The sequence below is a fragment of the Oncorhynchus mykiss genome, chromosome 22, assembly GCF_013265735.2.
Source record: "Oncorhynchus mykiss isolate Arlee chromosome 22, USDA_OmykA_1.1, whole genome shotgun sequence".
Taxonomy (NCBI): domain Eukaryota; kingdom Metazoa; phylum Chordata; class Actinopteri; order Salmoniformes; family Salmonidae; genus Oncorhynchus; species Oncorhynchus mykiss.
Genome location: NC_048586.1, coordinates 40,899,029 through 40,915,460, shown reverse-complemented (window position 1 = coordinate 40,915,460; position 16,432 = coordinate 40,899,029). Strand labels below are relative to the sequence as shown.

Below are 16,432 nucleotides of genomic sequence, written 5' to 3'. Positions count from 1 at the left end.
CACAATACCCCATAATGACATCACAATACCCCATAATGACATCACAATACCACATAATGACATCACAATACCCCATAATGACATCACAATACCCCATAATGACATCACAATACCCCATAATGACATCACAATACCACATAATGACATCACAATACCCCATAATGACATCACAATACCCCATAATGACATCACAATACCCCATAATGACATCACAATACCCCATAATGACATCACAATACCCCATAATGACAAAGTGCAAACAGGTTTTTAGAAATGTTTGCAAAAGTATTAAATATAAAAAACAGAAATACCTTGTCTACATAAGTATTCAGACACTTTGCTATGAGACTCGAAATTGAGCTCAGATGCATCCTGTGTCCATTGATTATACTTGAGATTTTTCTACAACTTGATTGAAGTCCACCTGTGGTAAATTCAGTGGATTGGACATGATTTGGAAAGGCACACACCTGTCTATATAAAGGTCCCACAGTTGACAGTGCATGTCAGAGCAAAAACCAAGCCATGAGGTCGAAGCAATTGTCTCTAGAGCTCCGAGGCAGGATTGTGTCGAGGCACAGATCTGGGGAAGGGTACCAAAAAATGTCTGCAGCATTGAAGGTCCCCAGGAACACCCTGGCCTCCATCATTCTTAAATGGAAGAAGTTTGGAACCACCAAGACTCTTCCTAGAGCTGGCTGCCCGGCCAAACTGAGCATTTGGGGGAGAAGGTCCTTGGTCGGGGAGGTGACAAAGAACCCAATGGTCCAGAGTTCCTCTGTGGAAATGGGAAAACGTTCCAGAAGAACAACCATCTCTGCAAATTCCACCAATCAAAATTCCACTAATCATGCCTTTATGGTAGAGTGGCCAGACGGAAGCCACTCCTCAGTAAAAGGCACATGACAGCCCGCTTTGAGTTTGCCCAAAGGACTCTCAGACCATGAGAAACAAGATTCTCTGGTCTGATGAAACCAAGATTGAACTCTTTGGCCTGAATGCCAAGGGTCACGTCTGGAGGAAACATGGGACTATCTCTACGGTGAAGCATGGTGGAGGCAGCATCATGCTGTGGGGATGTGGGAGATTAGTCAGGATCGAGGGAAAGATGAACGGAGCAAAGTACAGAGAGATCCTTGACGAAAACCTTCTCCAGAGCACTCAGGACCTCAGGCTGGGGGGGAAGGTTCACCTTCCAACAGGACAACGACCCTAAGCACACAGCCAAGACAATGCAAGAGTGGCTTCGGGACAAGTCTCTGAATGTCCTTGAGTGGACCAGCCAGAGCCGGACGTGAACCTGATCAAACATCTCTGGAGAGACCTGAAAATAGCTGAGCAGCGATGCTCCCTATCCAACCTGACAGAGCTTGAGAGGATCTGCAGAGAAGAATGGGAGAAACTCCCCAAATACAGGTGTGCCAAGCTTGTAGTGTCATACCCAAGAATACTCGAGGCTGTAATCGCTTCCAAATGTGCTTCAACAAAGTGCTGAGTAAAGGGTCCCGAATACTTATGCAAATTTGATATTTCAGCTTTATTTATTTTTGAATTTGCCCACAATTTTTTTAAATGTTTTTGCTTCGTCATTATGGAGTATTGTGTGTAGATTGATGAGGGGGGGAAAGTCAAGTGGTCTGAATACTTATTCAAGGGCTTTGATGAACATGACTCTGGAGGATAGCTAGAACACTGTTGCTTGATGAAACTGGGGACTCTGGAGGATAGCTAGAACCCTGTTGCTTGATGAAACTGGGGACTCTGGAGGATAGCTAGAACACTGTTGCTTGATGAAACTGGGGACTCTGGAGGATAGCTAGAACCCTGTTGCTTGATGAAACTGGGGACTCTGGAGGATAGCTAGAACACTGTTGCTTGATGAAACTGGGGACTCTGGAGGATAGCTAGAACCCTGTTGCTTGATGAAACTGGGGACTCTGGAGGATAGCTAGAACACTGTTGCTTGATGAAACTGGGGACTCTGGAGGATAGCTAGAACCCTGTTGCTTGATGAAACTGGGGACTCTGGAGGATAGCTAGAACACTGTTGCTTGATGAAACTGGGGACTCTGGAGGATAGCTAGAACACTGTTGCTTGATGAAACTGGGGACTCTGGAGGATAGCTAGAACACTGTTGCTTGATGAAACTGGGGACTCTGGAGGATAGCTAGAACACTGTTGCTTGATGAAACTGGGGACTCTGGAGGATAGCTAGAACCCTGTTGCTTGATGAAACTGGGGACTCTGGAGGATAGCTAGAACACTGTTGCTTGATGAAACTGGGGACTCTGGAGGATAGCTAGAACACTGTTGCGTGATGAAACTGGGGACTCTGGAGGATAGCTAGAACACTGTTGCTTGATGAAACTGGGGACTCTGGAGGATAGCTAGAAACACTGTTGCTTGATGAAACTGGGGACTGGAGGATAGCTAGAAACACCGTTGCTTGACAGGGAAAATGCATATGACCTTCAGTTGAATGAATCCCAGCCCCACCTCACCCCATCAAAGCCCCAGGGTGAGTAAACCCACTCTTAGCCAGGAGGAACCTCTCATTATAAGATCCATCAATTCTGCTGCTTTTCAATTCATCTCCTTTGTTTAACTAAGGTAATTACATGGGTTTGAAATCAGTCTGACCGAATGTCAACTGTCCCAGATATTTTTTTTAGATTAGACTAGCAGGACAACAACACAGTGGGAAGCACTATTTCACTCCTACAGCAGTATAGAGTAGTGCCTGGTGGTGGTCTGTCTCCAAGAGGGATGAGAGACACATACACAACTACACACACCCACATGCACAACTACACACACATGCACAACTACACGCACACATAAATACACGCGCTTGCTATGGAAAAGGAGGGAGAGTATTTCTGACTGTGGCACTTCTAGCTCCCCATGCACACATTCACACAGGCATTCAATGACATTTCACAAACACAGATGGACGTGTGAATCCACATGTGCTGTACATCCTACACAGATGGACGTGTGAATCCACATGTGCTGTACATCCTACACAGATGGACGTGTGAATCCACATGTGCTGTACATCCTACACAGATGGACGTGTGAATCCACATGTGCTCTACATCCTACACAGAAGTTCTAAAATACTCATAACCCACCATCTCAAAGTAGAGGAGTGACTGACTTCATTACTACTTGTATTTGTGAGAGGTATTGACATGTTGAAAGCACTGAGCTGCCTGTTTTAAACGACATAGCACACAGCTCAGACACCCATGCATACCCCACAAGACATGCCACCAGAGGTCTCTTCACAGTCCCCAAGTCCAGAACAGACTATGGGAGGTGCACAGTACTATATAGAGCCATGACTACACATCAGGTAACAGATGCAAGCAGTAAAATTAGATTTAAAAAACGGATAAAAAAAACACCTTATGGAACAGCAGGGACTCTGAAGCAAAACTAACATAGACAGAGACATGCATACACAAACATTATAACATATGCACTATACACACACGTGCACATGGATTTTGTGTTGTAGATATGTGGTAGTGGAGCAGGGGCCCGAGGGCACACACTTTGTGTGCTTTGAAAATTGTATAACTGCCTTAATTTTGCTGTACCCCAGGAAGAATAGCCAAGGCAGCAGCTAGTGGGGATCCATAATAAATACAAATACAAGTCTTGTCTTGAAAATGTCTCCTCTCCATCCTTTGTTTTCCTGTGTAACTGTTTGTGGGCCTGCTTCATTCAAGCCCATCCCAGGATGCTATTAGCAGAAAAATATGTGGTTGTCTCCATCTCCAAAGTAACCTCCAGGCCCACAGTGTAAGGAGACAGGTGATCTGTCCTATACTAAGTGAATAATCAGACAGGCGTACTGTTGTGACAGGATAACTGATCTGAGGTCTGTTTAGAGTTGCTGCGGCTGTACCTCAGAGCAGGAGGAGACTGGTTTAGTTTGGCACCTCCTAGACAGACAGAATAACTGATCTGAGGTCCGTTTAGAGTTGCTCCGGCTGTACCTCAGAGCAGGAGGAGACTGGTTTAGTGTGACACCTCCTAGACAGACAGGATAACTGATCTGAGGTCCGTTTAGAGTTGCTCCGGCTGTACCTCAGAGCAGGAGGAGACTGGTTTAGTGTGACACCTTCTAGACTGACACTGACTCTGAAAGAGATCTGGAGGGAACAAGGTCACCACAGTCATGGAACCTTGCTTGGTGTAATACGGACTCTTCTCACCTTGTCAGATTGTCAGACCCTGCTTGATGTAATACAGACTCTATTTTCTCACCTTGTCAGATTGTCAGACCCTGCTTGATGTAATACGGACTCTATTTTCTCACCTTGTCAGATTGTCAGACCCTGCTTGATGTAATACGGACTCTATTTTCTCACCTTGTCAGATTGTCAGACCCTGCTTGATGTAATACGGACTCTATTTTCTCACCTTGTCAGATTGTCAGACCCTGCTTGATGTAATACGGACTCTATTTTCTCACCTTGTCAGATTGTCAGACCCTGCTTGATGTAATACGGACTCTATTTTCTCACCTTGTCAGATTGTCAGACCCTGCTTGATGTAATACGGACTCTATTTTCTCACCTTGTCAGATTGTCAGACCCTGCTTGATGTAATACGGACTCTATTATCTCACGTTGTCAGATTGTCAGACCCTGCTTGCAGTCAAAAGATTCAACAGTGAGAACGTGTCTGAGGTGGAAAATGTTTAGTCTTTATTCACTTCATTACATTCAGTTCTGTTGATGAAAATAACTCACAACGGTTCCTCAGGAATGGACTAACGGTGAAATTAGACTATTGACAGTTGCTTTATTTCATCCCTTGCAGAGTAAGCTCTATGTGTTTGACCGAGTCCTGCCACCCAACACAGCCCAGGAGCATTCCTGTGCCAAGCAGATCGTCAAAGGTCAGAGACACTCTGTCCTGCAGTCTCTTTATCTGACCTCTTCTCCTCCTCACCGTCATCATCATCATCATCATTTCATCATCATATCAACTCAGCTCCAGAGCTATTATGAAAGACGTAACCCCAGTGTCTGCATTTTGTAGATGTGCTGGGCGAGTACAATGGAACAATCTTTGCCTATGGCCAGACCTCATCAGGAAAGACCCACACCATGGAGGTAAGTCAGAAGGACATTTTGATGCCTCATAGGGATTTGTGCTAGAACCAAAGAGATTATTTTAGAGATTAGATTAAGGATAGCAGACGTTAGGCTTCAGTGAAGCTACTGTGCAAGTATGACCATTAGCAGCTAATCTGATGGAGTTTTACAAGCCAGTACAAAGGAGAGGCTCATGGAACATAAAACCATTTAAAGAGGAGCTGGAGGTACAGACTAAAATCAGGTTTACCTTTTGGCCTTGCTGCCTGCATCTGTAGGTGATCTAGTGACCCATTGGCTGAGCTGGTTTTGACTGGAGTTTAAAGGGATAGTTCATGCAACATCTATATTTGGATTAAATTACCCTTACCTTGATTTGTGTCTGAAGGCCCATGGTGACAGAATCCACAATAATCCATTATGTACTTCTGTCTACAGCCTGGAGTTGGCATACTAGCATCGTCAGACTTCATGAATGGCAACAGCCGGACCGATGTTAGCAGAGCTGCACTGCAAGCCGAGACATCATCAGAAACACTTCAAACTAAGTTTGGTAGTTAGTGGAGTTAGCAGGGATTTTTTAACATGTATACTGCTAAAATAATTGCTGGAACTTAGTTCCTCAACACTGAAACTATTACCTCACGTAGCAACAGCACAGGGCATCTGTATGTGTCTTCCATTGATGATGTCCTCCTGGGGCCGGCACTTAGACGCAGATTGCTTTCCGGATAAACATAGGAACCGGTAAACCATAGGAAGTATCAGAGCATTTAAAATGTTTCATTGCAAAATGACAACATTCTCGCGTGGAAGAAAACCTGGACAGGTTCTTTGTGAGTATTGACTCTACCAAACTTAGTTTGAAGCGTTTTTGAAGAAGTTTCGTCTTGCAGTGCAGGTTTGCGAACATCGGTTCGGCTGTTTCCATTCATTAAATAAAGTACATAATGGATCATTGTGGATTCTATCACCATGGGCCTTCAGACACAACTCAAGGTAAGGGTAATTTAACACAAATATATATTTTGCATGAACTATCCCTTTAAAATGATTACCTCAGTCATAATCCCAACATGAGTTCAAAAGCGAGTTTTAGACGATTAAACATAGTGTTGCGGAAACATGTTTTTTACAGGCGGATCGAAATTGTGCTGTGGTTACTCAGGCGGCCGACACTTGAGATTGTCAAACATGTTTGCTTCATTTAAGGGAGGTGCCAGTCAGTATGCATATACAATAAATCACCGACAGACTTTTCAGCAAAAATCTCTCTCATGCTTGTGTTGCGGAAGAAAATGTCTGGTTCTCCTTGAATGGGAACATTCCCAGCAGTCCTTCCCTCCTGCTGGGTCTTCCTTCCTGGCATACCCTTATTTAGGCTGACTGCCTATGCCAGACGGCACGCCAAAATAGCAGCGAGGTGTTACGCCGCCATGATTCACATGATGTGCCACCATGCGATTCCACATACATATATCCACATAAATAGCCTCCTATTCAGCTGCAGCCGTTGCCCTGGAAACAGCCCAGAGAGCCTTCAGCAAGCCTCAGGATAAAATTGGAAAATATTTATTCCATTATTCCTCAGCAGCTAATGGAAGGGCGGGGAAGCGATGGTGGCAGTATGATTAGCTTCCACGCTGCCAGCCTGACTAGAATGTAAAACTACCCTTGATATGTGCTTAATCTATGATGCTATTATACATCTCCCTATCCTCGTCTACCTAGCCAGCATCATATTACCATATGAATGGCATCAGCCCTGAGGCAAATGACAGACTGTGATAGTCCATTACATTTCTATTGTCAAATCAATATCATTTTTATTATGTTTGGGCTGGATTAGGAGAGGTAAGACTGAATGAGGGGACTAAAGTAAAGGAAGTTCAGGCTGGCAAAGGAGCTTGTAATGAAACCCCTTGAGGTAACATGTATATTTCTCATCAGTAGGAGGACCCGGGCCTTATGAAAGCTAAGAGGGATAAGGCCTTTGTTTGAGGAGAAATGGTGAGTGCTTTTTCCCTCTGTAATGAACTTGTATTGCTACTTGCCATTTCAACTTTTGCGAATGCTAAGTGTTGTAGTCTATCTTGTTTATTTGATGAGGAGTGTGTTTTTTTCCCAGGACAAGCTACATGACTCTCAGCAGATGGGTATTATCCCCGTATCAGCAGGGACATCTTTGACCACATCTACCCCATGGACGAGAACCTGGAGTTCCACATCAAGGTAACAGACACACCATGGCCCCTCTGGAACCCTGGCTAGGTTCCACATCAAGGTAACAGACACACCATGGCCCCTCTGGAACCCTGGCTAGGTTCCACATCAAGGTAACAGACACACCATGGCCCCTCTGGAACCTGGGCTAGGTTCCACATCAAGGTAACAGACACACCATGGCCCCTCCGGAACCTGGGCTAGGTTCCACATCAAGGATAACAGACACACCATGGCCCCTCCGGAACCTGGGCTAGGTTCCACATCAAGGTAACAGACACACCATGGCCCCTCTGGAACCCTGGCTAGGTTCCACATCAAGGATAACAGACACACCATGGCCCCTCCGGGAACCTGGGCTAGGTTCCACATCAAGGATAACAGACACACCATGGCCTCTCTGGAACCCTGGCTAGGTGCTCAGTGTCCATGTAATTTAGGCTAGCTTGCCTTCAGAGCAAATAGTCTATGTTAAGATATAATTTATCAGGATTTGTCAATATATGAGAATGTATATTATGATGTTATGAAAGTGTATGATCAGTGTATTATGTGTACCATATACAATGTGAATGGAACAGGTGCTGTGGTGGCTGAGGGATAGTCCAGTAGTAACCCAAATGGAAGGTCACAACACAAAAGCCTAGGAACCCGAGTGCTGGTCTGTTAGAATAGTGGGTACTTCGCCAAGGACAAGACTGGCACAGGAGTAATGCTGTCAAAGTCCTGTTTATTAACGGTTTGTTTATATGCAGTGTGTGATATACATTATATGACCAAAAGTATGTAGACACCTGCTTGTCAAACATCACATTCCAAAATCACGGGCATTAATATGGAGCTGGTACACGCTTTGCTGCTATGACAGCCTCCACTCTTCTGTGAAGGCTTTCCACTATAAGTTGGAACATTGCTGCTATGACAGCCTCCACTCTTCTGTGAAGGCTTTCCACTATAAGTTGGAACATTGCTGCAGGACTTGCTTCCATTCAGCTATAAGAGCATTAGTAAGGTTGGGGCACTGATGCTGGGCGATTAGGCCTGACTCGCAGTCGGAGTTCCAATTCATCCCAAAGGTGTTCGATGTGGTTGAGGTCAGGGCTCTGTGCAGGCCAGTCAAGTTCTTCCACACCAATCTCAACAAATCATTTCTGTATGGACCTCGCTTTGTGCAGTGGGGCATTGTCACGCTGAAACGGGAAAGGGCCTTCCCCACAAAGTTGGAAGCACAGAATGATCTAGAATGTCATTGTCTGATGTGGTTTCAAGAATTCCCTTCACTGGAACTAAGGGGCGTGGCCCGAACCATGAAAAACAGCCGAGAACATTATTCCTCCTCCACCAAACTTTACAGTGGGCACTATGCATTTGGTCAGGTAGCATTCTCCAGGCATCTGCCAAACCCATATTCATCCGTCAGAGTGCCAGATGGTGAAGCATGATTCATCACATAAATACATTTGAACTACATTTGATATCCAGTGATTCAGCAAAAGACCGCCCATTTTCTGTGCTACCACTCAAATGTTGTGTTTCTGTTTATTTGTCCACACAGACATGAATGAGCACAGTTCTCGCAGTCACAGCATCTTCCTGATCAACATCAAGCAGGAGAACATAGAGATAGAACTGAAGCTGTCAGGACAACTTTACCTGGTGGATCTGGCTGGTAATGAGAAGGTGAGAAGTCTACCTGGTGGATCTGGCTGGTAATGAGAAGGTGAGAAGTCTACCCGGTGTATCTGGCTGGTAGTGAGAAGGTGAGAAGTCTACCTGGTGGATCTGGCTGGTAGTGAGAAAGTGAGAAGTCTACCTGGTGGATCTAGCTGGTAGTGAGAAGGTGAGAAGTCTACCTGGTGGATCAGGCTGGTAGTGAGAAGGTGAGAAGTCTAGCTGGTGGATCTGGCTGGTAGTGAGAAGGTGAGAAGTCTACCTGGTGGATCTGGCTGGTAGTGAGAAGTCTACCTGGTGGATCAGGCTGGTAATGAGAAGGTGAGAAGTCTACCTGGTGGATCTGGCTGGTAGTGAGAAGGTGAGAAGTCTACCTGGTGGATCTGGCTGGTAATGAGAAGGTGAGAAGTCTACCTGGTGGATCAGGCTGGTAGTGAGAAGGTGAGAAGTCTACCTGGTGGATCTGGCTGGTAGTGAGAAGGTGAGAAGTCTACCTGGTGGATCAGGCTGGTAGTGAGAAGTCTACCTGGTGGATCTGGCTGGTAGTGAGAAGGTGAGAAGTCTACCTGGTGGATCTGGCTGGTAGTGAGAAGGTGAGAAGTCTACCTGGTGGATCTGGCTGGTAATGAGAAGGTGAGAAGTCTACCTGGTGGATCTGGCTGGTAGTGAGAAGGTGAGAAGTCTACCCGGTGTATCTGGCTGGTAGTGAGAAGGTGAGAAGTCTACCTGGTGGATCTGGCTGGTAGTAAGAAAGTGAGAAGTCTACCTGGTGGATCTAGCTGGTAATGAGAAGGTGAGAAGTCTACCTGGTGGATCAGGCTGGTAGTGAGAAGGTGAGAAGTCTACCTGGTGGATCTGGCTGGTAGTGAGAAGGTGAGAAGTCTACCTGGTGGATCAGGCTGGTAGTGAGAAGGTGAGAAGTCTACCTGGTGGATCTGGCTGGTAGTGAGAAGGTGAGAAGTCTACCTGGTGGAGCTGGCTGGTAGTGAGAAGGTGAGAAGTCTACCTGGTGGATCTGGCTGGTAGTGAGAAGTCTACCTGGTGGATCAGGCTGGTAATGAGAAGGTGAGAAGTCTACCTGGTGGATCTGGCTGGTAGTGAGAAGTCTACCTGGTGGATCTGGCTGGTAATGAGAAGGTGAGAAGTCTACCTGGTGGATCTGGCTGGTAGTGAGAAGGTGAGAACTCTACCTGGTGGATCTGGCTGGTAGTGAGAAGGTGAGAAGTCTACCTGGTGGATCAGGCTGGTAGTGAGAAGTCTACCTGGTGGATCTGGCTGGTAATGAGAAGGTGAGAAGTCTACCTGGTGGTTCTGGCTGGTAGTGAGGAGGTGAGAAGTCTACCTGGTGGATCTGGCTGGTAATGAGAAGGTGAGAAGTGTACCTGGTGGATCCAGCTGGTAGTGAGAAGGTGAGTGGTCTTCCCTCTTACTTACTACCCTCCCTCTCCGCCTCTCATCCATCTCATCTCCTTCTCTCACTTGGTCTTCCCTTACACCCCACTTCTTACTCTCCTCTTCCTTTCCTCACCTCTCTCCCCTACCTCTCCTTCTCTCTCTCCCTCTGCCTCTCTCTCTCTCCCTCCTACCTCTCCTTCTCTCCCTCCTCTTCCTTTCCTCACCTATCTCCCCTGCCTCTCTCTCTCCCCTGCCTCTCCTGCTCACTCTCTCTCTCCTGCTCTCTCTCTCTCCCCTGCCCCTCCTGCTCACTCTCTCTCCCCTGCCTCTCCTTTTCTCTCTCTCTCCCCTGCCTCTCCTTTTCTCTCTCTCTCCCCTGCTCACTCTCTCTCTCCTGCTCCCTCTCTCCCCTGCCTCTCATTTTCTCTCTCCCTCTCCTGCTCACTCTCTCTCCTGGAACAGCTCGGACTGTGAAGATATATACACACACACACACACACACACACACATGTACTCTACACACACATGGCTTTTGTATTGTAGATATGTGGTAGCAGAGTAGTGGCCTGAGGGCACACAATGTGTTGTGAAAAGTGTTATGTAATGTCATGTAATATTTTTGATTGTATATATCTGCCTTAATGTTTCTGGACCCCAGGAAGGGTAGCTACTGCCTTGGCAGCAGTTAATGGGGATCCATAAAAAATATACACTGAGTATACAAAACATTAAGAACACCTGCTATTTCCATGACATCGACTGACCAGGTGAATCCAGGTGATCCCTTATTGATGTCACTTGTTAAATCCACTTCAACCAGTGTAGCTGAAGGTTAAAGAAGGAATTTTAAGCCTTGAGAAAATTGTTACATGGATTGTGTATGTGTGCCATTCAGGGGGGGCAAGACAAAAGATGTAGGTGCCTTTGAACGGGGGTATGGTAGTAGGTGCCAGGTGCACCGGTTTGTGTCAAGAACTACAAAGCTATTGTGTTTCTCACGCTCAACAGTTTCCCGTGTGTATCAAGACTGGTCCATCACCCAAAAGACATCAAGCCCACTCCACACATCAGTGGGGAGCATTGGAGTCAACATGGGCCAGCATCCCTGTGCAATGCTTCGACACCTTGTAGAGTCCATTCCCAGACGATTTGAGTTTTCAATATTAGGAAGGTTTTCCTAATGTTTGATATACTCAGTGTATATAAACTCAGCAAAAAAAGAAACATCCCTGTTTCAGGACCCTGTCTTTCAAAGATATTTCGTAAATATCACAGATCTTCATTGTAAAGGGTTTAAACACTGTTTCCGATGCTTGTTCAATGAACCATAAACAATTAATGACAGGATGGCAACAACAACTGTCTGAGTTACACCAGGAACGCACAATCCCTCCATCAGTGCTCAGACTGTCCGCAATAGGCTGAGAAAGGCTGGACTGATGGCTTGTAGGCCTATTGTAAGGCAGGTCCTCACCAGACACCACCGGCAACAACGTCGCCTATGGGCACAAACTCACCGTCGCTGGACCAGACAGGGCTGGCAGAAAGTGCTCTTCACTGACGAGTCGCGGTTTTGTCTCACCAAGGCTGATGGTCGGATTCGCATTTATTGTCGAAGGAATGAGCGTTACACCGAGGCCTGTACTCTGGAGCGGGATCGATTTGGAGGTGGAGGGTCCGTCATGGTCTGGGGCGGTGTGTCACAGCATCATTGGACTGAGCTTGTTGTCATTGCAGGCAATCACAACACTGTGCGTTACAGAGAAGACATCCTCCTCCCTCATGTGGTACCCTTCCTGCAGGCTCATCCTGACATGACCCTCCAGCATGACAATGCCACCAGCCATACTGCTCGTTCTGTGTGTGATTTCCTGCAAGACAGGAATGCCAGTGTTCTCCCATGGCCAGCGAAGAGCCTCAATCCCATTGAGCATCTCTGGGACCTGTTGGATCGGAGGGTGAGGGAACGAAGTGTCCGGGAACTTGCAGGTGCCTTGGTGAAATAGTGGGGTAACATCTCACAGCGAGAACTGGCAAATCTGGTGCAGTCCATGAGGAGGAGATGCACTGCAGTACTTATTGCAGCTGGTGGCCACACCAGATACTGACGGTTACTTTTGATTTTGACCCCCCCCCCCCCCTTGTACAGGGACACATTCAATTTCTGTTAGTCACATGTCTGTGGAACTTGTTCAGTTTATGTCTCAGTTGTTGAATCTTGTTATGTTCACACAAATATTCACACGTTAAGTTTGCTGAAAATAAACGCAGTTGACAGTGAGAGGACATTTCATTTTTTGCTGAGTTTATATATACAGTGGCTTGTGAAAGTATTCACACCCTTGGCATTTTATATTTTGTTGCCTTAAACCTGGAATTAAAATGTATTTTTTGGGGGTTGGTATCATTTGATTTGCCTACAAATTTGAAGATGCAAAATATTTTTTTATTGTGAAGCAAACAAGAAATAAGACAAAAAAACTAACTATAGCATGCATAACTATTGACCCCCCCCCCCCCCCCCCCCCCCCCAAGTCAATACTTTCTGGAGCCACCTTTTGCAGCAATTACAGCTGCACGTCTCTTGGGGTATGTGACTATAAGCTTGGCACATCTAGCAACTGGGATGTTTGCCCATTCTTCAAGGCAAAACTGCTAGGCCATTCCAAGACATTTAAATGTTTCCCCTTAAACCACTCGAGTGTTGCTTTAGCAGTATGCTTAGAGTCATTGTCCTGCTGGAAGGTGAACCTCCGTCCCAGTCTCAAATCTCTGGAAGACTGAAACAGGTTTCCTTCAAGAATTTCCTTGTATTTATCACCATCATCATTCCTTAAATTCTGACTAGTTTCCCAGTCCCTGCTGATGAATAACATCCCTACAGCATGATACTGCCACCACCATGCTTCACTGTGGGGATGGTGTTCTCGGGGTGATGAGAGGTGTTGGGTTTGCGCCATACATAGCGTTTTCCTTGATGGCCAAAATGTCTGCTAAATTTTAGTCTCATCTGATCAGAGTACCTTCTTCCATATGTTTGGGGAGTCTCCCACATGCCTTTTAGTGAGCACCAATTTTTTCTGGACAGCACAGTTCTGTGGAGTGTACGGCTTACAGTGGTCCTATCTCCGCTGTGGAGCTTTGCAGCTCCTTCAGGGCTATCGTTGGTCTCTTTGTTGCCTGTCTGATTAATGCCCTCCATGCCTGATATGTGAGTTTTGGTGGGCGGCCCTCTCTTGGCAGGTTTGTTGTGGTGCCATATTCTTTCCATTTTTTAATAATGGTTTTAATGGTGCTCAGTGGGATTTCAAAGTTTCTGATATTTTTTTATAACCCAACCCCAATCTGTACTGTTTGGCGAGCTCCTTGGCCTTCCTGGTGCCCCTTGCTTAGTGGTGTTGCAGACTCTGGGGCCTTTCAGAACAGGTGTATATATACTGAGATCATGTGACAGATCATGTGACACATAGATTACACACAGGTGGACTTTATTTAACTAATTATGTGACTTCTGAAGGTAATTGGTTGCACCAGATCGCATTTAGGGGCTTCATAGCAAAGGGGTGACTACATATTCAAACACCACTTTATCGTTTTTTTTTTAATGTTTTAATTATTTGAAACAAGTCATTTTTTTAATTTCACTTCACCAATTTGGACTATTTTGTGTATGTCCATTACATGAAATCCAAATAAAAATCTATTTAAATTACAGGTTGTAATGCAACAAAATAGGAAACACGTCAAGGGGATGAATACTTCTGCAAGGCACTGTATATAATGTTTTTTTTCATTGTTGGACATTAAAGACTATAAAAATACCAGCAAATCAGCTCAAAGTGATTTTAATTTTGGTCATCTGTTCCCAAGTGTTCCCATGCATAATAGAGACACGTGATCATATACAAATGTAAGCAATGTTTGAAATGCTTATGTTTTAGTCAAATGTTATATCTGTTTGCGCTTCTTGTGGTTAATTTGCAGTCTACAAATTATTTGTAATTATGTTCTGGGGGCCTCTTGAGTTGCGAAGCGGTCTAAGGCGCTGCATCGCTGTGCTTGAGGTTTCACTACAGACCCGGGTTCAATCCCAGGCTGTGTCACCGCTGGCCTTGCCCGAGAGACCCATGAGGCAGTGCACAATTGGCCCAGCATCGTCCAGGTTAGTGGAGGGTTTAGCCGGCCGGGATTTCCTTGTACCATTGCGCCATAGCGACTCCTTGTTGCGGGCCCGGCGCTTGCAAACTGACTTTGGTTGCCAGCTGGACGGTGTTTCCTCTAACACATTGGTGCGACTGACTTCCGGGTTAAGCGTGTGTCAAGAAGCAGTGCGGCTTGGCAGGGTCATGTTTCGGAGGAGGCACGGCTCTCGACCTTCGCCTCTCCTGAGTCCGTAGGGGAGTTTCAGCGATGGGACAAGACTGTAACTACCAATTGGATATCACGGCTGAATCTAGTTGATGATCCCTGCTTTACATAATCAAATAATGATTTCCTTGTATATTTTATTTTTAAGTTTTGTATTGATGTTTTGTTCAGTTGTACCACTGACGAGGTATCCCCCTTTTCCTCACTTTATATGGCCTCTTTTATAAGCAATTCCCTTACCCATGGACTGTCCATCCATTCCAACCTGTCTTGCTCTCTCTCTCTCTCTTTCATTCTCACACTCTCTCTTGCTCTTTCATTCTCTCTCTCGCTCTCGCTCTTTCATTCTCTCTCTCGTTCTCTCTCTCTATGTTGCAGAGCTAAAACCATTAAGAACACAGTGTCAGTGAACCAGGAGCTGACAGCTGAGGAGTGGAAGAAGAAGTACGAGAAGGAGAAGACCAAAGGCCTGAAATACATGATCCAGAAACTGGAGACCGAGCTCAAAAGCTGGAGAAAAGGTAACAGAGAGAGAGAGAGAGCACACAAACGAAAGTGGAGGAGCTGTAGCAATTATGGTCTAACGAGACTAGAATTCTGATTAGTACATCTCGACTGCAAGGCATACACAGTAAATTATGATCATTTACGCAAACCAATTGAATATATTGTGAACCCAGTTTACTCTACTGCACAACCTTCTCTGGGAGCATCAGAAACAGTTTCCACACATCTCCCACCTTCTTCTGTCCTATGAACGCTAAGGTCTTCACTGACAGTCAGAGGTCATGGGGTTGTAGGGGATGTGTCTAGATAAAGCAACATTGTAACTGATGAAAGTTTGTTTTCATTTGATGAGATTGTTTTAATGAAAGTCCTATAGAAGATGTGTGGATGACCCAGAGGGGTTTTGTTCATCCTGGCTACTGAACAAGTGTAGAATAGACTTGACTAATATGGTAGGATGAGGACTGGAGATGTTTTCCCCAACCACTCATCCGTTCACGCATTCTAATTTACTCACTGATTATTCCCCCTTCGCAAGCTTTGTTTTTTCCAAATTAAATCCTTGCGAGAATAAATTGGTCGATTGATGGGATTTTAAGCAGCAGGCAATTTGTCATCTCAGTTTGGGCTGAGTTCTGTTCTGACCTGGATAGAGGTTTTCTGTCAAACAAACTGACATGTTTAGACTTGTTGTGTTTTCAACAACAGTATGTTCATCATCATATACTTTCTGGATGCTGGGTTTGTAGCCATGATCACAGCCCTCCTCTCTGTACTCATTAGTCAGCCAGCAACCTGCTGTGAAGACTTGCATCCTTTGATATAGTACTTTTGTATTTTTGATATTGAGGTTGATATAAATTAAACATTTACACTACATCACCAAAAGTATGTGGACACCTGCTGGTCGAATATCTCATTCCAAAATCATGGGCATTCATTTGGAGCTGGTCCCCCCTTTGCTGCTATAACAGCCTCCTCTCTTCTGAGAATGCTTCCACTTGATGTTGGAACATTGCTGCAGGTACTTGCTTCCATTCAGTCACAAGAGCATTATTGAGGTCACTGATGTTGGGCGATTAGGCCTGGCTCGCCGTCAGTGTTCCAATTCCTCCCAAACGTGTTCGATGGGGTTGAGGTCAAGGCTTTCTGC

At 45.5% G+C, this 16,432-nt stretch overlaps 1 pseudogene; it reads left to right on the top strand.

The window, feature by feature from the left end:
* The window catches only part of LOC110502149, a 45,642-nt pseudogene that overhangs the window by 13,777 nt on the left and 15,433 nt on the right, over window positions 1–16,432 (top strand).